The 25,052-nt window shown below is 47.4% G+C and overlaps 19 non-coding genes across 19 annotated transcripts; all 19 read right to left on the bottom strand.

Moving 5' to 3' along the window:
- Positions 1-701: 701 nt before the first annotated feature.
- TRNAP-UGG (transfer RNA proline (anticodon UGG)) lies at positions 702-773 on the bottom strand. Its single transcript has one exon. It is a non-coding gene; the product is annotated as a tRNA-Pro (tRNA).
- A 1,315-nt stretch (positions 774-2,088) lies between these two features.
- On the bottom strand, positions 2,089-2,161 carry TRNAV-CAC (transfer RNA valine (anticodon CAC)). Its single transcript has one exon. It is a non-coding gene; the product is annotated as a tRNA-Val (tRNA).
- A 420-nt stretch (positions 2,162-2,581) lies between these two features.
- TRNAP-UGG (transfer RNA proline (anticodon UGG)) lies at positions 2,582-2,653 on the bottom strand. The gene has a single exon. It is a non-coding gene; the product is annotated as a tRNA-Pro (tRNA).
- Positions 2,654-3,968: 1,315 nt separating this feature from the next.
- TRNAV-CAC (transfer RNA valine (anticodon CAC)) lies at positions 3,969-4,041 on the bottom strand. The gene has a single exon. It is a non-coding gene; the product is annotated as a tRNA-Val (tRNA).
- A 2,304-nt stretch (positions 4,042-6,345) lies between these two features.
- On the bottom strand, positions 6,346-6,417 carry TRNAP-UGG (transfer RNA proline (anticodon UGG)). Its single transcript has one exon. It is a non-coding gene; the product is annotated as a tRNA-Pro (tRNA).
- A 1,315-nt stretch (positions 6,418-7,732) lies between these two features.
- On the bottom strand, positions 7,733-7,805 carry TRNAV-CAC (transfer RNA valine (anticodon CAC)). Its single transcript has one exon. It is a non-coding gene; the product is annotated as a tRNA-Val (tRNA).
- Positions 7,806-8,225: 420 nt separating this feature from the next.
- On the bottom strand, positions 8,226-8,297 carry TRNAP-UGG (transfer RNA proline (anticodon UGG)). Its single transcript has one exon. It is a non-coding gene; the product is annotated as a tRNA-Pro (tRNA).
- A 1,315-nt stretch (positions 8,298-9,612) lies between these two features.
- On the bottom strand, positions 9,613-9,685 carry TRNAV-CAC (transfer RNA valine (anticodon CAC)). The gene has a single exon. It is a non-coding gene; the product is annotated as a tRNA-Val (tRNA).
- Positions 9,686-11,989: 2,304 nt separating this feature from the next.
- On the bottom strand, positions 11,990-12,061 carry TRNAP-UGG (transfer RNA proline (anticodon UGG)). Its single transcript has one exon. It is a non-coding gene; the product is annotated as a tRNA-Pro (tRNA).
- A 1,325-nt stretch (positions 12,062-13,386) lies between these two features.
- Positions 13,387-13,459, bottom strand: TRNAV-CAC (transfer RNA valine (anticodon CAC)). The gene has a single exon. It is a non-coding gene; the product is annotated as a tRNA-Val (tRNA).
- Positions 13,460-15,266: 1,807 nt separating this feature from the next.
- Positions 15,267-15,339, bottom strand: TRNAV-CAC (transfer RNA valine (anticodon CAC)). Its single transcript has one exon. It is a non-coding gene; the product is annotated as a tRNA-Val (tRNA).
- A 1,807-nt stretch (positions 15,340-17,146) lies between these two features.
- Positions 17,147-17,219, bottom strand: TRNAV-CAC (transfer RNA valine (anticodon CAC)). Its single transcript has one exon. It is a non-coding gene; the product is annotated as a tRNA-Val (tRNA).
- Positions 17,220-17,639: 420 nt separating this feature from the next.
- Positions 17,640-17,711, bottom strand: TRNAP-UGG (transfer RNA proline (anticodon UGG)). Its single transcript has one exon. It is a non-coding gene; the product is annotated as a tRNA-Pro (tRNA).
- Positions 17,712-19,026: 1,315 nt separating this feature from the next.
- On the bottom strand, positions 19,027-19,099 carry TRNAV-CAC (transfer RNA valine (anticodon CAC)). Its single transcript has one exon. It is a non-coding gene; the product is annotated as a tRNA-Val (tRNA).
- A 420-nt stretch (positions 19,100-19,519) lies between these two features.
- Positions 19,520-19,591, bottom strand: TRNAP-UGG (transfer RNA proline (anticodon UGG)). The gene has a single exon. It is a non-coding gene; the product is annotated as a tRNA-Pro (tRNA).
- Positions 19,592-21,399: 1,808 nt separating this feature from the next.
- On the bottom strand, positions 21,400-21,471 carry TRNAP-UGG (transfer RNA proline (anticodon UGG)). The gene has a single exon. It is a non-coding gene; the product is annotated as a tRNA-Pro (tRNA).
- A 1,315-nt stretch (positions 21,472-22,786) lies between these two features.
- Positions 22,787-22,859, bottom strand: TRNAV-CAC (transfer RNA valine (anticodon CAC)). The gene has a single exon. It is a non-coding gene; the product is annotated as a tRNA-Val (tRNA).
- A 420-nt stretch (positions 22,860-23,279) lies between these two features.
- TRNAP-UGG (transfer RNA proline (anticodon UGG)) lies at positions 23,280-23,351 on the bottom strand. Its single transcript has one exon. It is a non-coding gene; the product is annotated as a tRNA-Pro (tRNA).
- Positions 23,352-24,666: 1,315 nt separating this feature from the next.
- Positions 24,667-24,739, bottom strand: TRNAV-CAC (transfer RNA valine (anticodon CAC)). Its single transcript has one exon. It is a non-coding gene; the product is annotated as a tRNA-Val (tRNA).
- Between the last annotated feature and the right edge of the window lie 313 nt (positions 24,740-25,052).

Raw genomic sequence — 25,052 nt, 5'->3', positions numbered from 1 at the left:
CACCATTACATACACAAAATGCAAGCGCGTGCATTTTTTTATTGGCCCCATATACAGAATACATGTGAGGATGCTTGCCTTCCCAGTGTATTTCTCAAGCTCTTGAGAGCATATGCTATTTCCATGGGAACGCAAATAAGTTCATACTTTACATTTGTGTGTGACAAAAGGGGAAAAAAACTATTTTGTGTAAAATGCCAGCAGAGAGTGTTTCTGCCCGGTCTCGAACCGGGGACCTTTCGCGTGTGAGGGGAACGTGATAACCACTACACTACAGAAACAGCTGCTTGCTCACCTTTGTAGGGACTGGGAGAACAGGTGCAAAGGGCAGTGCAAGTGGACCTGCTTAAAGACTAATCAAATGCCTTGCGCCTGAAGCTCACACAATCCAGCCTAAAACATACGTCCTATCAAGCATGCGCACATATACAAGTATGCCAGCTGAGGGCCTATGCAGCGTACAGAGGGAAGGACATATTTCCACTTTGAGATCGGACGGCCAAAACTCACAAGCAAATCAAGGAATGTTACTGAGAGCTAACAGAGAACACAAAGTGCTTGTCGCAAGGACATGGCACGCAAAGAGGTTCAGGAAGTGAATTGTTCATCGACTACTGCTTACCGAGAAAACCAGAGAGTCTGTCCAATGAAAATAACATTGAAAAAACAAAAAAAAGGAGCTCAAGTTAACCACCTTGATTGGGCTCGTCCGGGATTTGAACCCGGGACCTCTCGCACCCAAAGCGAGAATCATACCCCTAGACCAACGAGCCACGGTCCTTTGAGCATTTGACGGAATTGTCCTCAGCGTTTGCACCCCCCTTAGGATTCGAGGCCAAGAATGCCTATTCCTGAAGTTTGCTCCTGCCGCTGAAAGCCTTGTCGGTGTATGAGCCAAATGAATGCCCCAGTCGGCACGCTCTGACTGTCTTCACAGGTCTCCTCCTCATCCCGAAGGTTGGTGGCCCATTGACATCAGGGTGGAAGGTGCTTGCGATACACTGTTCCTTCCTTCCTTCCTTCCTTCCTTTATTCCTCTTATGCTGTTTATGTAATAAGAGGGGACGATACACAGAAGAGAGAAAGTGGCCCAACACACTAGACTAGCAGTCTTCTGATCAATCTGCAGCTGGCAAGGTGGGGGAGAGCCTTTATTTTGCACCTGCTGGGATCTGCATTGGCAGAAGCTCTGAGGGCTGGGCCTTTCCTTTTGCCTGTAAAAACAAAAAGCAGCCCTCCTCCCTCCAGCCCTGAGAGCATGGGCGTGACACTGGAAAAAGCAGCATCTCCCCTTTGGTAAAGATGACCATTGCACAGCTGCTCACTCAGAGCTCGATTGTGCTCGATCAGGCGAGATATATTTAGGTCACCAGCAAAGTCTGTTCTCTTTTCTTGCGTAGGGTGAGCATTCACAGAGCCCAGCTTCGTTGACAAGAGTGCAAAAGGTGTATACTAAAAGCTTTCTGCTTTACTTGAGCGCCATGGCCGTTATTATATTTTGGCTGCTCCAAGCAATCTCTGTCCAGCCGATGCAAATTTCCAGCTCAAATTTTCCCAGCACTCAAAAAGTCCCTCCTCCCGCCAGCTCTGCTTTCAGGAAGTTCAGCAGAAGCAGTCCAACTTCTGTTCCCACTTCAGAGGAAAAGCTTTCTCGGGCCAGAGAAAGCCAGGGAATCACTGTACCGGCAAGTGCATTTCTTACAACTGGTAATCCCTCAGAACACAGAAATGAAGAAGCTGTATATGAAAATGTATTATTTCTTTGGTACACTAACCTATGTAACTAATATGGACCATTTCAGAGGACGGAGCGGACCCAACTGTGATCCCAGAGACCCAAATACCCAGCAGTAGGGAAAATAAATCCTCTCTGTGCTCTGCAACATTACATACACAAAATGCAAGCGCGTGCATTTTTTTATTGGCCCCATATACAGAATACATGTGAGGATGCTTGCCTTCCCAGTGTATTTCTCAAGCTCTTGAGAGCATATGCTATTTCCATGGGAACGCAAATAAGTTCATACTTTACATTTGTGTGTGACAAAAGGGGAAAAAAACTATTTTGTGTAAAATGCCAGCAGAGAGTGTTTCTGCCCGGTCTCGAACCGGGGACCTTTCGCGTGTGAGGCGAACGTGATAACCACTACACTACAGAAACAGCTGCTTGCTCACCTTTGTAGGGACTGGGAGAACAGGTGCAAAGGGCAGTGCAAGTGGACCTGCTTTAAGACTAATCAAATGCCTTGCGCCTGAAGCTCACACAATCCAGCCTAAAACATACGTCCTATCAAGCATGCGCACATATACAAGTATGCCAGCTGAGGGCCTATGCAGCGTACAGAGGGAAGGACATATTTCCACTTTGAGATCGGACGGCCAAAACTCACAAGCAAATCAAGGAATGTTACTGAGAGCTAACAGAGAACACAAAGTGCTTGTCGCAAGGACATGGCACGCAAAGAGGTTCAGGAAGTGAATTGTTCATCGACTACTGCTTACCGAGAAAACCAGAGAGTCTGTCCAATGAAAATAACATTGAAAAAACAAAAAAAAGGAGCTCAAGTTAACCACCTTGATTGGGCTCGTCCGGGATTTGAACCCGGGACCTCTCGCACCCAAAGCGAGAATCATACCCCTAGACCAACGAGCCACGGTCCTTTGAGCATTTGACGGAATTGTCCTCAGCGTTTGCACCCCCCTTAGGATTCGAGGCCAAGAATGCCTATTCCTGAAGTTTGTTCCTGCCGCTGAAAGCCTTGTCGGTGTATGAGCCAAATGAATGCCCCAGTCGGCACGCTCTGACTGTCTTCACAGGTCTCCTCCTCATCCCGAAGGTTGGTGGCCCATTGACATCAGGGTGGAAGGTGCTTGCGATACACTGTTCCTTCCTTCCTTCCTTCCTTCCTTTATTCCTCTTATGCTGTTTATGTAATAAGAGGGGACGATACACAGAAGAGAGAAAGTGGCCCAACACACTAGACTAGCAGTCTTCTGATCAATCTGCAGCTGGCAAGGTGGGGGAGAGCCTTTATTTTGCACCTGCTGGGATCTGCATTGGCAGAAGCTCTGAGGGCTGGGCCTTTCCTTTTGCCTGTAAAAACAAAAAGCAGCCCTCCTCCCTCCAGCCCTGAGAGCATGGGCGTGACACTGGAAAAAGCAGCATCTCCCCTTTGGTAAAGATGACCATTGCACAGCTGCTCACTCAGAGCTCGATCGTGCTCGATCAGGCGAGATATATTTAGGTCACCAGCAAAGTCTGTTCTCTTTTCTTGCGTAGGGTGAGCATTCACAGAGCCCAGCTTCGTTGACAAGAGTGCAAAAGGTGTATACTAAAAGCTTTCTGCTTTACTTGAGCGCCATGGCCGTTATTATATTTTGGCTGCTCCAAGCAATCTCTGTCCAGCCGATGCAAATTTCCAGCTCAAATTTTCCCAGCACTCAAAAAGTCCCTCCTCCCGCCAGCTCTGCTTTCAGGAAGTTCAGCAGAAGCAGTCCAACTTCTGTTCCCACTTCAGAGGAAAAGCTTTCTCGGGCCAGAGAAAGCCAGGGAATCACTGTACCGGCAAGTGCATTTCTTACAACTGGTAATCCCTCAGAACACAGAAATGAAGAAGCTGTATATGAAAATGTATTATTTCTTTGGTACACTAACCTATGTAACTAATATGGACCATTTCAGAGGACGGAGCGGACCCAACTGTGATCCCAGAGACCCAAATACCCAGCAGTAGGGAAAATAAATCCTCTCTGTGCTCTGCAACATTACATACACAAAATGCAAGCGCGTGCATTTTTTTATTGGCCCCATATACAGAATACATGTGAGGATGCTTGCCTTCCCAGTGTATTTCTCAAGCTCTTGAGAGCATATGCTATTTCCATGGGAACGCAAATAAGTTCATACTTTACATTTGTGTGTGACAAAAGGGGAAAAAAACTATTTTGTGTAAAATGCCAGCAGAGAGTGTTTCTGCCCGGTCTCGAACCGGGGACCTTTCGCGTGTGAGGCGAACGTGATAACCACTACACTACAGAAACAGCTGCTTGCTCACCTTTGTAGGGACTGGGAGAACAGGTGCAAAGGGCAGTGCAAGTGGACCTGCTTTAAGACTAATCAAATGCCTTGCGCCTGAAGCTCACACAATCCAGCCTAAAACATACGTCCTATCAAGCATGCGCACATATACAAGTATGCCAGCTGAGGGCCTATGCAGCGTACAGAGGGAAGGACATATTTCCACTTTGAGATCGGACGGCCAAAACTCACAAGCAAATCAAGGAATGTTACTGAGAGCTAACAGAGAACACAAAGTGCTTGTCGCAAGGACATGGCACGCAAAGAGGTTCAGGAAGTGAATTGTTCATCGACTACTGCTTACCGAGAAAACCAGAGAGTCTGTCCAATGAAAATAACATTGAAAAAACAAAAAAAAGGAGCTCAAGTTAACCACCTTGATTGGGCTCGTCTGGGATTTGAACCCGGGACCTCTCGCACCCAAAGCGAGAATCATACCCCTAGACCAACGAGCCACGGTCCTTTGAGCATTTGACGGAATTGTCCTCAGCGTTTGCACCCCCCTTAGGATTCGAGGCCAAGAATGCCTATTCCTGAAGTTTGTTCCTGCCGCTGAAAGCCTTGTCGGTGTATGAGCCAAATGAATGCCCCAGTCGGCACGCTCTGACTGTCTTCACAGGTCTCCTCCTCATCCCGAAGGTTGGTGGCCCATTGACATCAGGGTGGAAGGTGCTTGCGATACACTGTTCCTTCCTTCCTTCCTTCCTTCCTTCCTTTATTCCTCTTATGCTGTTTATGTAATAAGAGGGGACGATACACAGAAGAGAGAAAGTGGCCCAACACACTAGACTAGCAGTCTTCTGATCAATCTGCAGCTGGCAAGGTGGGGGAGAGCCTTTATTTTGCACCTGCTGGGATCTGCATTGGCAGAAGCTCTGAGGGCTGGGCCTTTCCTTTTGCCTGTAAAAACAAAAAGCAGCCCTCCTCCCTCCAGCCCTGAGAGCATGGGCGTGACACTGGAAAAAGCAGCATCTCCCCTTTGGTAAAGATGACCATTGCACAGCTGCTCACTCAGAGCTCGATCGTGCTCGATCAGGCGAGATATATTTAGGTCACCAGCAAAGTCTGTTCTCTTTTCTTGCGTAGGGTGAGCATTCACAGAGCCCAGCTTCGTTGACAAGAGTGCAAAAGGTGTATACTAAAAGCTTTCTGCTTTACTTGAGCGCCATGGCCGTTATTATATTTTGGCTGCTCCAAGCAATCTCTGTCCAGCCGATGCAAATTTCCAGCTCAAATTTTCCCAGCACTCAAAAAGTCCCTCCTCCCGCCAGCTCTGCTTTCAGGAAGTTCAGCAGAAGCAGTCCAACTTCTGTTCCCACTTCAGAGGAAAAGCTTTCTCGGGCCAGAGAAAGCCAGGGAATCACTGTACCGGCAAGTGCATTTCTTACAACTGGTAATCCCTCAGAACACAGAAATGAAGAAGCTGTATATGAAAATGTATTATTTCTTTGGTACACTAACCTATGTAACTAATATGGACCATTTCAGAGGACGGAGCGGACCCAACTGTGATCCCAGAGACCCAAATACCCAGCAGTAGGGAAAATAAATCCTCTCTGTGCTCTGCAACATTACATACACAAAATGCAAGCGCGTGCATTTTTTTATTGGCCCCATATACAGAATACATGTGAGGATGCTTGCCTTCCCAGTGTATTTCTCAAGCTCTTGAGAGCATATGCTATTTCCATGGGAACGCAAATAAGTTCATACTTTACATTTGTGTGTGACAAAAGGGGAAAAAAACTATTTTGTGTAAAATGCCAGCAGAGAGTGTTTCTGCCCGGTCTCGAACCGGGGACCTTTCGCGTGTGAGGGGAACGTGATAACCACTACACTACAGAAACAGCTGCTTGCTCACCTTTGTAGGGACTGGGAGAACAGGTGCAAAGGGCAGTGCAAGTGGACCTGCTTAAAGACTAATCAAATGCCTTGCGCCTGAAGCTCACACAATCCAGCCTAAAACATACGTCCTATCAAGCATGCGCACATATACAAGTATGCCAGCTGAGGGCCTATGCAGCGTACAGAGGGAAGGACATATTTCCACTTTGAGATCGGACGGCCAAAACTCACAAGCAAATCAAGGAATGTTACTGAGAGCTAACAGAGAACACAAAGTGCTTGTCGCAAGGACATGGCACGCAAAGAGGTTCAGGAAGTGAATTGTTCATCGACTACTGCTTACCGAGAAAACCAGAGAGTCTGTCCAATGAAAATAACATTGAAAAAACAAAAAAAAGGAGCTCAAGTTAACCACCTTGATTGGGCTCGTCCGGGATTTGAACCCGGGACCTCTCGCACCCAAAGCGAGAATCATACCCCTAGACCAACGAGCCACGGTCCTTTGAGCATTTGACGGAATTGTCCTCAGCGTTTGCACCCCCCTTAGGATTCGAGGCCAAGAATGCCTATTCCTGAAGTTTGTTCCTGCCGCTGAAAGCCTTGTCGGTGTATGAGCCAAATGAATGCCCCAGTCGGCACGCTCTGACTGTCTTCACAGGTCTCCTCCTCATCCCGAAGGTTGGTGGCCCATTGACATCAGGGTGGAAGGTGCTTGCGATACACTGTTCCTTCCTTCCTTCCTTCCTTCCTTTATTCCTCTTATGCTGTTTATGTAATAAGAGGGGACGATACACAGAAGAGAGAAAGTGGCCCAACACACTAGACTAGCAGTCTTCTGATCAATCTGCAGCTGGCAAGGTGGGGGAGAGCCTTTATTTTGCACCTGCTGGGATCTGCATTGGCAGAAGCTCTGAGGGCTGGGCCTTTCCTTTTGCCTGTAAAAACAAAAAGCAGCCCTCCTCCCTCCAGCCCTGAGAGCATGGGCGTGACACTGGAAAAAGCAGCATCTCCCCTTTGGTAAAGATGACCATTGCACAGCTGCTCACTCAGAGCTCGATCGTGCTCGATCAGGCGAGATATATTTAGGTCACCAGCAAAGTCTGTTCTCTTTTCTTGCGTAGGGTGAGCATTCACAGAGCCCAGCTTCGTTGACAAGAGTGCAAAAGGTGTATACTAAAAGCTTTCTGCTTTACTTGAGCGCCATGGCCGTTATTATATTTTGGCTGCTCCAAGCAATCTCTGTCCAGCCGATGCAAATTTCCAGCTCAAATTTTCCCAGCACTCAAAAAGTCCCTCCTCCCGCCAGCTCTGCTTTCAGGAAGTTCAGCAGAAGCAGTCCAACTTCTGTTCCCACTTCAGAGGAAAAGCTTTCTCGGGCCAGAGAAAGCCAGGGAATCACTGTACCGGCAAGTGCATTTCTTACAACTGGTAATCCCTCAGAACACAGAAATGAAGAAGCTGTATATGAAAATGTATTATTTCTTTGGTACACTAACCTATGTAACTAATATGGACCATTTCAGAGGACGGAGCGGACCCAACTGTGATCCCAGAGACCCAAATACCCAGCAGTAGGGAAAATAAATCCTCTCTGTGCTCTGCAACATTACATACACAAAATGCAAGCGCGTGCATTTTTTTATTGGCCCCATATACAGAATACATGTGAGGATGCTTGCCTTCCCAGTGTATTTCTCAAGCTCTTGAGAGCATATGCTATTTCCATGGGAACGCAAATAAGTTCATACTTTACATTTGTGTGTGACAAAAGGGGAAAAAAACTATTTTGTGTAAAATGCCAGCAGAGAGTGTTTCTGCCCGGTCTCGAACCGGGGACCTTTCGCGTGTGAGGCGAACGTGATAACCACTACACTACAGAAACAGCTGCTTGCTCACCTTTGTAGGGACTGGGAGAACAGGTGCAAAGGGCAGTGCAAGTGGACCTGCTTTAAGACTAATCAAATGCCTTGCGCCTGAAGCTCACACAATCCAGCCTAAAACATACGTCCTATCAAGCATGCGCACATATACAAGTATGCCAGCTGAGGGCCTATGCAGCGTACAGAGGGAAGGACATATTTCCACTTTGAGATCGGACGGCCAAAACTCACAAGCAAATCAAGGAATGTTACTGAGAGCTAACAGAGAACACAAAGTGCTTGTCGCAAGGACATGGCACGCAAAGAGGTTCAGGAAGTGAATTGTTCATCGACTACTGCTTACCGAGAAAACCAGAGAGTCTGTCCAATGAAAATAACATTGAAAAAACAAAAAAAAGGAGCTCAAGTTAACCACCTTGATTGGGCTCGTCCGGGATTTGAACCCGGGACCTCTCGCACCCAAAGCGAGAATCATACCCCTAGACCAACGAGCCACGGTCCTTTGAGCATTTGACGGAATTGTCCTCAGCGTTTGCACCCCCCTTAGGATTCGAGGCCAAGAATGCCTATTCCTGAAGTTTGTTCCTGCCGCTGAAAGCCTTGTCGGTGTATGAGCCAAATGAATGCCCCAGTCGGCACGCTCTGACTGTCTTCACAGGTCTCCTCCTCATCCCGAAGGTTGGTGGCCCATTGACATCAGGGTGGAAGGTGCTTGCGATACACTGTTCCTTCCTTCCTTCCTTCCTTCCTTTATTCCTCTTATGCTGTTTATGTAATAAGAGGGGACGATACACAGAAGAGAGAAAGTGGCCCAACACACTAGACTAGCAGTCTTCTGATCAATCTGCAGCTGGCAAGGTGGGGGAGAGCCTTTATTTTGCACCTGCTGGGATCTGCATTGGCAGAAGCTCTGAGGGCTGGGCCTTTCCTTTTGCCTGTAAAAACAAAAAGCAGCCCTCCTCCCTCCAGCCCTGAGAGCATGGGCGTGACACTGGAAAAAGCAGCATCTCCCCTTTGGTAAAGATGACCATTGCACAGCTGCTCACTCAGAGCTCGATCGTGCTCGATCAGGCGAGATATATTTAGGTCACCAGCAAAGTCTGTTCTCTTTTCTTGCGTAGGGTGAGCATTCACAGAGCCCAGCTTCGTTGACAAGAGTGCAAAAGGTGTATACTAAAAGCTTTCTGCTTTACTTGAGCGCCATGGCCGTTATTATATTTTGGCTGCTCCAAGCAATCTCTGTCCAGCCGATGCAAATTTCCAGCTCAAATTTTCCCAGCACTCAAAAAGTCCCTCCTCCCGCCAGCTCTGCTTTCAGGAAGTTCAGCAGAAGCAGTCCAACTTCTGTTCCCACTTCAGAGGAAAAGCTTTCTCGGGCCAGAGAAAGCCAGGGAATCACTGTACCGGCAAGTGCATTTCTTACAACTGGTAATCCCTCAGAACACAGAAATGAAGAAGCTGTATATGAAAATGTATTATTTCTTTGGTACACTAACCTATGTAACTAATATGGACCATTTCAGAGGACGGAGCGGACCCAACTGTGATCCCAGAGACCCAAATACCCAGCAGTAGGGAAAATAAATCCTCTCTGTGCTCTGCAACATTACATACACAAAATGCAAGCGCGTGCATTTTTTTATTGGCCCCATATACAGAATACATGTGAGGATGCTTGCCTTCCCAGTGTATTTCTCAAGCTCTTGAGAGCATATGCTATTTCCATGGGAACGCAAATAAGTTCATACTTTACATTTGTGTGTGACAAAAGGGGAAAAAAACTATTTTGTGTAAAATGCCAGCAGAGAGTGTTTCTGCCCGGTCTCGAACCGGGGACCTTTCGCGTGTGAGGCGAACGTGATAACCACTACACTACAGAAACAGCTGCTTGCTCACCTTTGTAGGGACTGGGAGAACAGGTGCAAAGGGCAGTGCAAGTGGACCTGCTTTAAGACTAATCAAATGCCTTGCGCCTGAAGCTCACACAATCCAGCCTAAAACATACGTCCTATCAAGCATGCGCACATATACAAGTATGCCAGCTGAGGGCCTATGCAGCGTACAGAGGGAAGGACATATTTCCACTTTGAGATCGGACGGCCAAAACTCACAAGCAAATCAAGGAATGTTACTGAGAGCTAACAGAGAACACAAAGTGCTTGTCGCAAGGACATGGCACGCAAAGAGGTTCAGGAAGTGAATTGTTCATCGACTACTGCTTACCGAGAAAACCAGAGAGTCTGTCCAATGAAAATAACATTGAAAAAACAAAAAAAAGGAGCTCAAGTTAACCACCTTGATTGGGCTCGTCTGGGATTTGAACCCGGGACCTCTCGCACCCAAAGCGAGAATCATACCCCTAGACCAACGAGCCACGGTCCTTTGAGCATTTGACGGAATTGTCCTCAGCGTTTGCACCCCCCTTAGGATTCGAGGCCAAGAATGCCTATTCCTGAAGTTTGTTCCTGCCGCTGAAAGCCTTGTCGGTGTATGAGCCAAATGAATGCCCCAGTCGGCACGCTCTGACTGTCTTCACAGGTCTCCTCCTCATCCCGAAGGTTGGTGGCCCATTGACATCAGGGTGGAAGGTGCTTGCGATACACTGTTCCTTCCTTCCTTCCTTCCTTCCTTCCTTTATTCCTCTTATGCTGTTTATGTAATAAGAGGGGACGATACACAGAAGAGAGAAAGTGGCCCAACACACTAGACTAGCAGTCTTCTGATCAATCTGCAGCTGGCAAGGTGGGGGAGAGCCTTTATTTTGCACCTGCTGGGATCTGCATTGGCAGAAGCTCTGAGGGCTGGGCCTTTCCTTTTGCCTGTAAAAACAAAAAGCAGCCCTCCTCCCTCCAGCCCTGAGAGCATGGGCGTGACACTGGAAAAAGCAGCATCTCCCCTTTGGTAAAGATGACCATTGCACAGCTGCTCACTCAGAGCTCGATCGTGCTCGATCAGGCGAGATATATTTAGGTCACCAGCAAAGTCTGTTCTCTTTTCTTGCGTAGGGTGAGCATTCACAGAGCCCAGCTTCGTTGACAAGAGTGCAAAAGGTGTATACTAAAAGCTTTCTGCTTTACTTGAGCGCCATGGCCGTTATTATATTTTGGCTGCTCCAAGCAATCTCTGTCCAGCCGATGCAAATTTCCAGCTCAAATTTTCCCAGCACTCAAAAAGTCCCTCCTCCCGCCAGCTCTGCTTTCAGGAAGTTCAGCAGAAGCAGTCCAACTTCTGTTCCCACTTCAGAGGAAAAGCTTTCTCGGGCCAGAGAAAGCCAGGGAATCACTGTACCGGCAAGTGCATTTCTTACAACTGGTAATCCCTCAGAACACAGAAATGAAGAAGCTGTATATGAAAATGTATTATTTCTTTGGTACACTAACCTATGTAACTAATATGGACCATTTCAGAGGACGGAGCGGACCCAACTGTGATCCCAGAGACCCAAATACCCAGCAGTAGGGAAAATAAATCCTCTCTGTGCTCTGCAACATTACATACACAAAATGCAAGCGCGTGCATTTTTTTATTGGCCCCATATACAGAATACATGTGAGGATGCTTGCCTTCCCAGTGTATTTCTCAAGCTCTTGAGAGCATATGCTATTTCCATGGGAACGCAAATAAGTTCATACTTTACATTTGTGTGTGACAAAAGGGGAAAAAAACTATTTTGTGTAAAATGCCAGCAGAGAGTGTTTCTGCCCGGTCTCGAACCGGGGACCTTTCGCGTGTGAGGGGAACGTGATAACCACTACACTACAGAAACAGCTGCTTGCTCACCTTTGTAGGGACTGGGAGAACAGGTGCAAAGGGCAGTGCAAGTGGACCTGCTTAAAGACTAATCAAATGCCTTGCGCCTGAAGCTCACACAATCCAGCCTAAAACATACGTCCTATCAAGCATGCGCACATATACAAGTATGCCAGCTGAGGGCCTATGCAGCGTACAGAGGGAAGGACATATTTCCACTTTGAGATCGGACGGCCAAAACTCACAAGCAAATCAAGGAATGTTACTGAGAGCTAACAGAGAACACAAAGTGCTTGTCGCAAGGACATGGCACGCAAAGAGGTTCAGGAAGTGAATTGTTCATCGACTACTGCTTACCGAGAAAACCAGAGAGTCTGTCCAATGAAAATAACATTGAAAAAACAAAAAAAAGGAGCTCAAGTTAACCACCTTGATTGGGCTCGTCCGGGATTTGAACCCGGGACCTCTCGCACCCAAAGCGAGAATCATACCCCTAGACCAACGAGCCACGGTCCTTTGAGCATTTGACGGAATTGTCCTCAGCGTTTGCACCCCCCTTAGGATTCGAGGCCAAGAATGCCTATTCCTGAAGTTTGTTCCTGCCGCTGAAAGCCTTGTCGGTGTATGAGCCAAATGAATGCCCCAGTCGGCACGCTCTGACTGTCTTCACAGGTCTCCTCCTCATCCCGAAGGTTGGTGGCCCATTGACATCAGGGTGGAAGGTGCTTGCGATACACTGTTCCTTCCTTCCTTCCTTCCTTCCTTTATTCCTCTTATGCTGTTTATGTAATAAGAGGGGACGATACACAGAAGAGAGAAAGTGGCCCAACACACTAGACTAGCAGTCTTCTGATCAATCTGCAGCTGGCAAGGTGGGGGAGAGCCTTTATTTTGCACCTGCTGGGATCTGCATTGGCAGAAGCTCTGAGGGCTGGGCCTTTCCTTTTGCCTGTAAAAACAAAAAGCAGCCCTCCTCCCTCCAGCCCTGAGAGCATGGGCGTGACACTGGAAAAAGCAGCATCTCCCCTTTGGTAAAGATGACCATTGCACAGCTGCTCACTCAGAGCTCGATCGTGCTCGATCAGGCTCGATCAGGCGAGATATATTTAGGTCACCAGCAAAGTCTGTTCTCTTTTCTTGCGTAGGGTGAGCATTCACAGAGCCCAGCTTCGTTGACAAGAGTGCAAAAGGTGTATACTAAAAGCTTTCTGCTTTACTTGAGCGCCATGGCCGTTATTATATTTTGGCTGCTCCAAGCAATCTCTGTCCAGCCGATGCAAATTTCCAGCTCAAATTTTCCCAGCACTCAAAAAGTCCCTCCTCCCGCCAGCTCTGCTTTCAGGAAGTTCAGCAGAAGCAGTCCAACTTCTGTTCCCACTTCAGAGGAAAAGCTTTCTCGGGCCAGAGAAAGCCAGGGAATCACTGTACCGGCAAGTGCATTTCTTACAACTGGTAATCCCTCAGAACACAGAAATGAAGAAGCTGTATATGAAAATGTATTATTTCTTTGGTACACTAACCTATGTAACTAATATGGACCATTTCAGAGGACGGAGCGGACCCAACTGTGATCCCAGAGACCCAAATACCCAGCAGTAGGGAAAATAAATCCTCTCTGTGCTCTGCAACATTACATACACAAAATGCAAGCGCGTGCATTTTTTTATTGGCCCCATATACAGAATACATGTGAGGATGCTTGCCTTCCCAGTGTATTTCTCAAGCTCTTGAGAGCATATGCTATTTCCATGGGAACGCAAATAAGTTCATACTTTACATTTGTGTGTGACAAAAGGGGAAAAAAACTATTTTGTGTAAAATGCCAGCAGAGAGTGTTTCTGCCCGGTCTCGAACCGGGGACCTTTCACGTGTGAGGCGAACGTGATAACCACTACACTACAGAAACAGCTGCTTGCTCACCTTTGTAGGGACTGGGAGAACAGGTGCAAAGGGCAGTGCAAGTGGACCTGCTTAAAGACTAATCAAATGCCTTGCGCCTGAAGCTCACACAATCCAGCCTAAAACATACGTCCTATCAAGCATGCGCACATATACAAGTATGCCAGCTGAGGGCCTATGCAGCGTACAGAGGGAAGGACATATTTCCACTTTGAGATCGGACGGCCAAAACTCACAAGCAAATCAAGGAATGTTACTGAGAGCTAACAGAGAACACAAAGTGCTTGTCGCAAGGACATGGCACGCAAAGAGGTTCAGGAAGTGAATTGTTCATCGACTACTGCTTACCGAGAAAACCAGAGAGTCTGTCCAATGAAAATAACATTGAAAAAACAAAAAAAAGGAGCTCAAGTTAACCACCTTGATTGGGCTCTTCCGGGATTTGAACCCGGGACCTCTCGCACCCAAAGCGAGAATCATACCCCTAGACCAACGAGCCACGGTCCTTTGAGCATTTGACGGAATTGTCCTCAGCGTTTGCACCCCCCTTAGGATTCGAGGCCAAGAATGCCTATTCCTGAAGTTTGTTCCTGCCGCTGAAAGCCTTGTCGGTGTATGAGCCAAATGAATGCCCCAGTCGGCACGCTCTGACTGTCTTCACAGGTCTCCTCCTCATCCCGAAGGTTGGTGGCCCATTGACATCAGGGTGGAAGGTGCTTGCGATACACTGTTCCTTCCTTCCTTCCTTCCTTCCTTTATTCCTCTTATGCTGTTTATGTAATAAGAGGGGACGATACACAGAAGAGAGAAAGTGGCCCAACACACTAGACTAGCAGTCTTCTGATCAATCTGCAGCTGGCAAGGTGGGGGAGAGCCTTTATTTTGCACCTGCTGGGATCTGCATTGGCAGAAGCTCTGAGGGCTGGGCCTTTCCTTTTGCCTGTAAAAACAAAAAGCAGCCCTCCTCCCTCCAGCCCTGAGAGCATGGGCGTGACACTGGAAAAAGCAGCATCTCCCCTTTGGTAAAGATGACCATTGCACAGCTGCTCACTCAGAGCTCGATTGTGCTCGATCAGGCGAGATATATTTAGGTCACCAGCAAAGTCTGTTCTCTTTTCTTGCGTAGGGTGAGCATTCACAGAGCCCAGCTTCGTTGACAAGAGTGCAAAAGGTGTATACTAAAAGCTTTCTGCTTTACTTGAGCGCCATGGCCGTTATTATATTTTGGCTGCTCCAAGCAATCTCTGTCCAGCCGATGCAAATTTCCAGCTCAAATTTTCCCAGCACTCAAAAAGTCCCTCCTCCCGCCAGCTCTGCTTTCAGGAAGTTCAGCAGAAGCAGTCCAACTTCTGTTCCCACTTCAGAGGAAAAGCTTTCTCGGGCCAGAGAAAGCCAGGGAATCACTGTACCGGCAAGTGCATTTCTTACAACTGGTAATCCCTCAGAACACAGAAATGAAGAAGCTGTATATGAAAATGTATTATTTCTTTGGTACACTAACCTATGTAACTAATATGGACCATTTCAGAGGACGGAGCGGACCCAACTGTGATCCCAGAGACCCAAATACCCAGCAGTAGGGAAAATAAATCCTCTCTGTGCTCTGCAACATTACATACACAAAATGCAAGCGCGTGCATTTTTTTATTGGCCCCATATACAGAATACATGTGAGGATGCTTGCCTTCCCAGTGTATTTCTCAAGCTCTTGAGAGCATATGCTATTTCCATGGGAACGCAAATAAGTTCATACTTTACATTTGTGTGTGACAAAAGGGGAAAAAAACTATTTTGTGTAAAATGCCAGCAGAGAGTGTTTCTGCCCGGTCTCGAACCGGGGACCTTTCACGTGTGAGGCGAACGTGATAACCACTACACTACAGAAACAGCTGCTTGCTCACCTTTGTAGGGACTGGGAGAACAGGTGCAAAGGGCAGTGCAAGTGGACCTGCTTAAAGACTAATCAAATGCCTTGCGCCTGAAGCTCACACAATCCAGCCTAAAACATACGTCCTATCAAGCATGCGCACATATACAAGTATGCCAGCTGAGGGCCTATGCAGCGTACAGAGGGAAGGACATATTTCCACTTTGAGATCGGACGGCCAAAACTCACAAGCAAATCAAGGAATGTTACTGAGAGCTAACAGAGAACACAAAGTGCTTGTCGCAAGGACATGGCACGCAAAGAGGTTCAGGAAGTGAATTGTTCATCGACTACTGCTTACCGAGAAAACCAGAGAGTCTGTCCAATGAAAATAACATTGAAAAAACAAAAAAAAGGAGCTCAAGTTAACCACCTTGATTGGGCTCTTCCGGGATTTGAACCCGGGACCTCTCGCACCCAAAGCGAGAATCATACCCCTAGACCAACGAGCCACGGTCCTTTGAGCATTTGACGGAATTGTCCTCAGCGTTTGCACCCCCCTTAGGATTCGAGGCCAAGAATGCCTATTCCTGAAGTTTGTTCCTGCCGCTGAAAGCCTTGTCGGTGTATGAGCCAAATGAATGCCCCAGTCGGCACGCTCTGACTGTCTTCACAGGTCTCCTCCTCATCCCGAAGGTTGGTGGCCCATTGACATCAGGGTGGAAGGTGCTTGCGATACACTGTTCCTTCCTTCCTTCCTTCCTTCCTTTATTCCTCTTATGCTGTTTATGTAATAAGAGGGGACGATACACAGAAGAGAGAAAGTGGCCCAACACACTAGACTAGCAGTCTTCTGATCAATCTGCAGCTGGCAAGGTGGGGGAGAGCCTTTATTTTGCACCTGCTGGGATCTGCATTGGCAGAAGCTCTGAGGGCTGGGCCTTTCCTTTTGCCTGTAAAAACAAAAAGCAGCCCTCCTCCCTCCAGCCCTGAGAGCATGGGCGTGACACTGGAAAAAGCAGCATCTCCCCTTTGGTAAAGATGACCATTGCACAGCTGCTCACTCAGAGCTCGATTGTGCTCGATCAGGCGAGATATATTTAGGTCACCAGCAAAGTCTGTTCTCTTTTCTTGCGTAGGGTGAGCATTCACAGAGCCCAGCTTCGTTGACAAGAGTGCAAAAGGTGTATACTAAAAGCTTTCTGCTTTACTTGAGCGCCATGGCCGTTATTATATTTTGGCTGCTCCAAGCAATCTCTGTCCAGCCGATGCAAATTTCCAGCTCAAATTTTCCCAGCACTCAAAAAGTCCCTCCTCCCGCCAGCTCTGCTTTCAGGAAGTTCAGCAGAAGCAGTCCAACTTCTGTTCCCACTTCAGAGGAAAAGCTTTCTCGGGCCAGAGAAAGCCAGGGAATCACTGTACCGGCAAGTGCATTTCTTACAACTGGTAATCCCTCAGAACACAGAAATGAAGAAGCTGTATATGAAAATGTATTATTTCTTTGGTACACTAACCTATGTAACTAATATGGACCATTTCAGAGGACGGAGCGGACCCAACTGTGATCCCAGAGACCCAAATACCCAGCAGTAGGGAAAATAAATCCTCTCTGTGCTCTGCAACATTACATACACAAAATGCAAGCGCGTGCATTTTTTTATTGGCCCCATATACAGAATACATGTGAGGATGCTTGCCTTCCCAGTGTATTTCTCAAGCTCTTGAGAGCATATGCTATTTCCATGGGAACGCAAATAAGTTCATACTTTACATTTGTGTGTGACAAAAGGGGAAAAAAACTATTTTGTGTAAAATGCCAGCAGAGAGTGTTTCTGCCCGGTCTCGAACCGGGGACCTTTCGCGTGTGAGGCGAACGTGATAACCACTACACTACAGAAACAGCTGCTTGCTCACCTTTGTAGGGACTGGGAGAACAGGTGCAAAGGGCAGTGCAAGTGGACCTGCTTAAAGACTAATCAAATGCCTTGCGCCTGAAGCTCACACAATCCAGCCTAAAACATACGTCCTATCAAGCATGCGCACATATACAAGTATGCCAGCTGAGGGCCTATGCAGCGTACAGAGGGAAGGACATATTTCCACTTTGAGATCGGACGGCCAAAACTCACAAGCAAATCAAGGAATGTTACTGAGAGCTAACAGAGAACACAAAGTGCTTGTCGCAAGGACATGGCACGCAAAGAGGTTCAGGAAGTGAATTGTTCATCGACTACTGCTTACCGAGAAAACCAGAGAGTCTGTCCAATGAAAATAACATTGAAAAAACAAAAAAAAGGAGCTCAAGTTAACCACCTTGATTGGGCTCGTCCGGGATTTGAACCCGGGACCTCTCGCACCCAAAGCGAGAATCATACCCCTAGACCAACGAGCCACGGTCCTTTGAGCATTTGACGGAATTGTCCTCAGCGTTTGCACCCCCCTTAGGATTCGAGGCCAAGAATGCCTATTCCTGAAGTTTGTTCCTGCCGCTGAAAGCCTTGTCGGTGTATGAGCCAAATGAATGCCCCAGTCGGCACGCTCTGACTGTCTTCACAGGTCTCCTCCTCATCCCGAAGGTTGGTGGCCCATTGACATCAGGGTGGAAGGTGCTTGCGATACACTGTTCCTTCCTTCCTTCCTTCCTTCCTTTATTCCTCTTATGCTGTTTATGTAATAAGAGGGGACGATACACAGAAGAGAGAAAGTGGCCCAACACACTAGACTAGCAGTCTTCTGATCAATCTGCAGCTGGCAAGGTGGGGGAGAGCCTTTATTTTGCACCTGCTGGGATCTGCATTGGCAGAAGCTCTGAGGGCTGGGCCTTTCCTTTTGCCTGTAAAAACAAAAAGCAGCCCTCCTCCCTCCAGCCCTGAGAGCATGGGCGTGACACTGGAAAAAGCAGCATCTCCCCTTTGGTAAAGATGACCATTGCACAGCTGCTCACTCAGAGCTCGATCGTGCTCGATCAGGCGAGATATATTTAGGTCACCAGCAAAGTCTGTTCTCTTTTCTTGCGTAGGGTGAGCATTCACAGAGCCCAGCTTCGTTGACAAGAGTGCAAAAGGTGTATACTAAAAGCTTTCTGCTTTACTTGAGCGCCATGGCCGTTATTATATTTTGGCTGCTCCAAGCAATCTCTGTCCAGCCGATGCAAATTTCCAGCTCAAATTTTCCCAGCACTCAAAAAGTCCCTCCTCCCGCCAGCTCTGCTTTCAGGAAGTTCAGCAGAAGCAGTCCAACTTCTGTTCCCACTTCAGAGGAAAAGCTTTCTCGGGCCAGAGAAAGCCAGGGAATCACTGTACCGGCAAGTGCATTTCTTACAACTGGTAATCCCTCAGAACACAGAAATGAAGAAGCTGTATATGAAAATGTATTATTTCTTTGGTACACTAACCTATGTAACTAATATGGACCATTTCAGAGGACGGAGCGGACCCAACTGTGATCCCAGAGACCCAAATACCCAGCAGTAGGGAAAATAAATCCTCTCTGTGCTCTGCAACATTACATACACAAAATGCAAGCGCGTGCATTTTTTTATTGGCCCCATATACAGAATACATGTGAGGATGCTTGCCTTCCCAGTGTATTTCTCAAGCTCTTGAGAGCATATGCTATTTCCATGGGAACGCAAATAAGTTCATACTTTACATTTGTGTGTGACAAAAGGGGAAAAAAACTATTTTGTGTAAAATGCCAGCAGAGAGTGTTTCTGCCCGGTCTCGAACCGGGGACCTTTCGCGTGTGAGGCGAACGTGATAACCACTACACTACAGAAACAGCTGCTTGCTCACCTTTGTAGGGACTGGGAGAACAGGTGCAAAGGGCAGTGCAAGTGGACCTGCTTAAAGACTAATCAAATGCCTTGCGCCTGAAGCTCACACAATCCAGCCTAAAACATACGTCCTATCAAGCATGCGCACATATACAAGTATGCCAGCTGAGGGCCTATGCAGCGTACAGAGGGAAGGACATATTTCCACTTTGAGATCGGACGGCCAAAACTCACAAGCAAATCAAGGAATGTTACTGAGAGCTAACAGAGAACACAAAGTGCTTGTCGCAAGGACATGGCACGCAAAGAGGTTCAGGAAGTGAATTGTTCATCGACTACTGCTTACCGAGAAAACCAGAGAGTCTGTCCAATGAAAATAACATTGAAAAAACAAAAAAAAGGAGCTCAAGTTAACCACCTTGATTGGGCTCGTCCGGGATTTGAACCCGGGACCTCTCGCACCCAAAGCGAGAATCATACCCCTAGACCAACGAGCCACGGTCCTTTGAGCATTTGACGGAATTGTCCTCAGCGTTTGCACCCCCCTTAGGATTCGAGGCCAAGAATGCCTATTCCTGAAGTTTGTTCCTGCCGCTGAAAGCCTTGTCGGTGTATGAGCCAAATGAATGCCCCAGTCGGCACGCTCTGACTGTCTTCACAGGTCTCCTCCTCATCCCGAAGGTTGGTGGCCCATTGACATCAGGGTGGAAGGTGCTTGCGATACACTGTTCCTTCCTTCCTTCCTTCCTTCCTTTATTCCTCTTATGCTGTTTATGTAATAAGAGGGGACGATACACAGAAGAGAGAAAGTGGCCCAACACACTAGACTAGCAGTCTTCTGATCAATCTGCAGCTGGCAAGGTGGGGGAGAGCCTTTATTTTGCACCTGCTGGGATCTGCATTGGCAGAAGCTCTGAGGGCTGGGCCTTTCCTTTTGCCTGTAAAAACAAAAAGCAGCCCTCCTCCCTCCAGCCCTGAGAGCATGGGCGTGACACTGGAAAAAGCAGCATCTCCCCTTTGGTAAAGATGACCATTGCACAGCTGCTCACTCAGAGCTCGATCGTGCTCGATCAGGCGAGATATATTTAGGTCACCAGCAAAGTCTGTTCTCTTTTCTTGCGTAGGGTGAGCATTCACAGAGCCCAGCTTCGTTGACAAGAGTGCAAAAGGTGTATACTAAAAGCTTTCTGCTTTACTTGAGCGCCATGGCCGTTATTATATTTTGGCTGCTCCAAGCAATCTCTGTCCAGCCGATGCAAATTTCCAGCTCAAATTTTCCCAGCACTCAAAAAGTCACTCCTCCCGCCAGCTCTGCTTTCAGGAAGTTCAGCAGAAGCAGTCCAACTTCTGTTCCCACTTCAGAGGAAAAGCTTTCTCGGGCCAGAGAAAGCCAGGGAATCACTGTACCGGCAAGTGCATTTCTTACAACTGGTAATCCCTCAGAACACAGAAATGAAGAAGCTGTATATGAAAATGTATTATTTCTTTGGTACACTAACCTATGTAACTAATATGGACCATTTCAGAGGACGGAGCGGACCCAACTGTGATCCCAGAGACCCAAATACCCAGCAGTAGGGAAAATAAATCCTCTCTGTGCTCTGCAACATTACATACACAAAATGCCAGCGCGTGCATTTTTTTATTGGCCCCATATACAGAATACATGTGAGGATGCTTGCCTTCCCAGTGTATTTCTCAAGCTCTTGAGAGCATATGCTATTTCCATGGGAACGCAAATAAGTTCATACTTTACATTTGTGTGTGACAAAAGGGGAAAAAAACTATTTTGTGTAAAATGCCAGCAGAGAGTGTTTCTGCCCGGTCTCGAACCGGGGACCTTTCGCGTGTGAGGGGAACGTGATAACCACTACACTACAGAAACAGCTGCTTGCTCACCTTTGTAGGGACTGGGAGAACAGGTGCAAAGGGCAGTGCAAGTGGACCTGCTTAAAGACTAATCAAATGCCTTGCGCCTGAAGCTCACACAATCCAGCCTAAAACATACGTCCTATCAAGCATGCGCACATATACAAGTATGCCAGCTGAGGGCCTATGCAGCGTACAGAGGGAAGGACATATTTCCACTTTGAGATCGGACGGCCAAAACTCACAAGCAAATCAAGGAATGTTACTGAGAGCTAACAGAGAACACAAAGTGCTTGTCGCAAGGACATGGCACGCAAAGAGGTTCAGGAAGTGAATTGTTCATCGACTACTGCTTACCGAGAAAACCAGAGAGTCTGTCCAATGAAAATAACATTGAAAAAACAAAAAAAAGGAGCTCAAGTTAACCACCTTGATTGGGCTCGTCCGGGATTTGAACCCGGGACCTCTCGCACCCAAAGCGAGAATCATACCCCTAGACCAACGAGCCACGGTCCTTTGAGCATTTGACGGAATTGTCCTCAGCGTTTGCACCCCCCTTAGGATTCGAGGCCAAGAATGCCTATTCCTGAAGTTTGTTCCTGCCGCTGAAAGCCTTGTCGGTGTATGAGCCAAATGAATGCCCCAGTCGGCACGCTCTGACTGTCTTCACAGGTCTCCTCCTCATCCCGAAGGTTGGTGGCCCATTGACATCAGGGTGGAAGGTGCTTGCGATACACTGTTCCTTCCTTCCTTCCTTCCTTCCTTTATTCCTCTTATGCTGTTTATGTAATAAGAGGGGACGATACACAGAAGAGAGAAAGTGGCCCAACACACTAGACTAGCAGTCTTCTGATCAATCTGCAGCTGGCAAGGTGGGGGAGAGCCTTTATTTTGCACCTGCTGGGATCTGCATTGGCAGAAGCTCTGAGGGCTGGGCCTTTCCTTTTGCCTGTAAAAACAAAAAGCAGCCCTCCTCCCTCCAGCCCTGAGAGCATGGGCGTGACACTGGAAAAAGCAGCATCTCCCCTTTGGTAAAGATGACCATTGCACAGCTGCTCACTCAGAGCTCGATTGTGCTCGATCAGGCGAGATATATTTAGGTCACCAGCAAAGTCTGTTCTCTTTTCTTGCGTAGGGTGAGCATTCACAGAGCCCAGCTTCGTTGACAAGAGTGCAAAAGGTGTATACTAAAAGCTTTCTGCTTTACTTGAGCGCCATGGCCGTTATTATATTTTGGCTGCTCCAAGCAATCTCTGTCCAGCCGATGCAAATTTCCAGCTCAAATTTTCCCAGCACTCAAAAAGTCCCTCCTCCCGCCAGCTCTGCTTTCAGGAAGTTCAGCAGAAGCAGTCCAACTTCTGTTCCCACTTCAGAGGAAAAGCTTTCTCGGGCCAGAGAAAGCCAGGGAATCACTGTACCGGCAAGTGCATTTCTTACAACTGGTAATCCCTCAGAACACAGAAATGAAGAAGCTGTATATGAAAATGTATTATTTCTTTGGTACACTAACCTATGTAACTAATATGGACCATTTCAGAGGACGGAGCGGACCCAACTGTGATCCCAGAGACCCAAATACCCAGCAGTAGGGAAAATAAATCCTCTCTGTGCTCTGCAACATTACATACACAAAATGCAAGCGCGTGCATTTTTTTATTGGCCCCATATACAGAATACATGTGAGGATGCTTGCCTTCCCAGTGTATTTCTCAAGCTCTTGAGAGCATATGCTATTTCCATGGGAACGCAAATAAGTTCATACTTTACATTTGTGTGTGACAAAAGGGGAAAAAAACTATTTTGTGTAAAATGCCAGCAGAGAGTGTTTCTGCCCGGTCTCGAACCGGGGACCTTTCGCGTGTGAGGCGAACGTGATAACCACTACACTACAGAAACAGCTGCTTGCTCACCTTTGTAGGGACTGGGAGAACAGGTGCAAAGGGCAGTGCAAGTGGACCTGCTTAAAGACTAATCAAATGCCTTGCGCCTGAAGCTCACACAATCCAGCCTAAAACATACGTCCTATCAAGCATGCGCACATATACAAGTATGCCAGCTGAGGGCCTATGCAGCGTACAGAGGGAAGGACATATTTCCACTTTGAGATCGGACGGCCAAAACTCACAAGGAAATCAAGGAATGTTACTGAGAGCTAACAGAGAACACAAAGTGCTTGTCGCAAGGACATGGCACGCAAAGAGGTTCAGGAAGTGAATTGTTCATCGACTACTGCTTACCGAGAAAACCAGAGAGTCTGTCCAATGAAAATAACATTGAAAAAACAAAAAAAAGGAGCTCAAGTTAACCACCTTGATTGGGCTCGTCCGGGATTTGAACCCGGGACCTCTCGCACCCAAAGCGAGAATCATACCCCTAGACCAACGAGCCACGGTCCTTTGAGCATTTGACGGAATTGTCCTCAGCGTTTGCACCCCCCTTAGGATTCGAGGCCAAGAATGCCTATTCCTGAAGTTTGTTCCTGCCGCTGAAAGCCTTGTCGGTGTATGAGCCAAATGAATGCCCCAGTCGGCACGCTCTGACTGTCTTCACAGGTCTCCTCCTCATCCCGAAGGTTGGTGGCCCATTGACATCAGGGTGGAAGGTGCTTGCGATACACTGTTCCTTCCTTCCTTCCTTCCTTCCTTTATTCCTCTTATGCTGTTTATGTAATAAGAGGGGACGATACACAGAAGAGAGAAAGTGGCCCAACACACTAGACTAGCAGTCTTCTGATCAATCTGCAGCTGGCAAGGTGGGGGAGAGCCTTTATTTTGCACCTGCTGGGATCTGCATTGGCAGAAGCTCTGAGGGCTGGGCCTTTCCTTTTGCCTGTAAAAACAAAAAGCAGCCCTCCTCCCTCCAGCCCTGAGAGCATGGGCGTGACACTGGAAAAAGCAGCATCTCCCCTTTGGTAAAGATGACCATTGCACAGCTGCTCACTCAGAGCTCGATCGTGCTCGATCAGGCGAGATATATTTAGGTCACCAGCAAAGTCTGTTCTCTTTTCTTGCGTAGGGTGAGCATTCACAGAGCCCAGCTTCGTTGACAAGAGTGCAAAAGGTGTATACTAAAAGCTTTCTGCTTTACTTGAGCGCCATGGCCGTTATTATATTTTGGCTGCTCCAAGCAATCTCTGTCCAGCCGATGCAAATTTCCAGCTCAAATTTTCCCAGCACTCAAAAAGTCCCTCCTCCCGCCAGCTCTGCTTTCAGGAAGTTCAGCAGAAGCAGTCCAACTTCTGTTCCCACTTCAGAGGAAAAGCTTTCTCGGGCCAGAGAAAGCCAGGGAATCACTGTACCGGCAAGTGCATTTCTTACAACTGGTAATCCCTCAGAACACAGAAATGAAGAAGCTGTATATGAAAATGTATTATTTCTTTGGTACACTAACCTATGTAACTAATATGGACCATTTCAGAGGACGGAGCGGACCCAACTGTGATCCCAGAGACCCAAATACCCAGCAGTAGGGAAAATAAATCCTCTCTGTGCTCTGCAACATTACATACACAAAATGCAAGCGCGTGCATTTTTTTATTGGCCCCATATACAGAATACATGTGAGGATGCTTGCCTTCCCAGTGTATTTCTCAAGCTCTTGAGAGCATATGCTATTTCCATGGGAACGCAAATAAGTTCATACTTTACATTTGTGTGTGACAAAAGGGGAAAAAAACTATTTTGTGTAAAATGCCAGCAGAGAGTGTTTCTGCCCGGTCTCGAACCGGGGACCTTTCGCGTGTGAGGCGAACGTGATAACCACTACACTACAGAAACAGCTGCTTGCTCACCTTTGTAGGGACTGGGAGAACAGGTGCAAAGGGCAGTGCAAGTGGACCTGCTTAAAGACTAATCAAATGCCTTGCGCCTGAAGCTCACACAATCCAGCCTAAAACATACGTCCTATCAAGCATGCGCACATATACAAGTATGCCAGCTGAGGGCCTATGCAGCGTACAGAGGGAAGGACATATTTCCACTTTGAGATCGGACGGCCAAAACTCACAAGCAAATCAAGGAATGTTACTGAGAGCTAACAGAGAACACAAAGTGCTTGTCGCAAGGACATGGCACGCAAAGAGGTTCAGGA

Source organism: Ambystoma mexicanum, chromosome 2q (assembly GCF_040938575.1).
Source record: "Ambystoma mexicanum isolate Mex_15411 chromosome 2q, UKY_AmexF1_1, whole genome shotgun sequence".
NCBI lineage: Eukaryota > Metazoa > Chordata > Amphibia > Caudata > Ambystomatidae > Ambystoma > Ambystoma mexicanum.
This window is presented reverse-complemented; position numbering and strand designations above follow the sequence as displayed.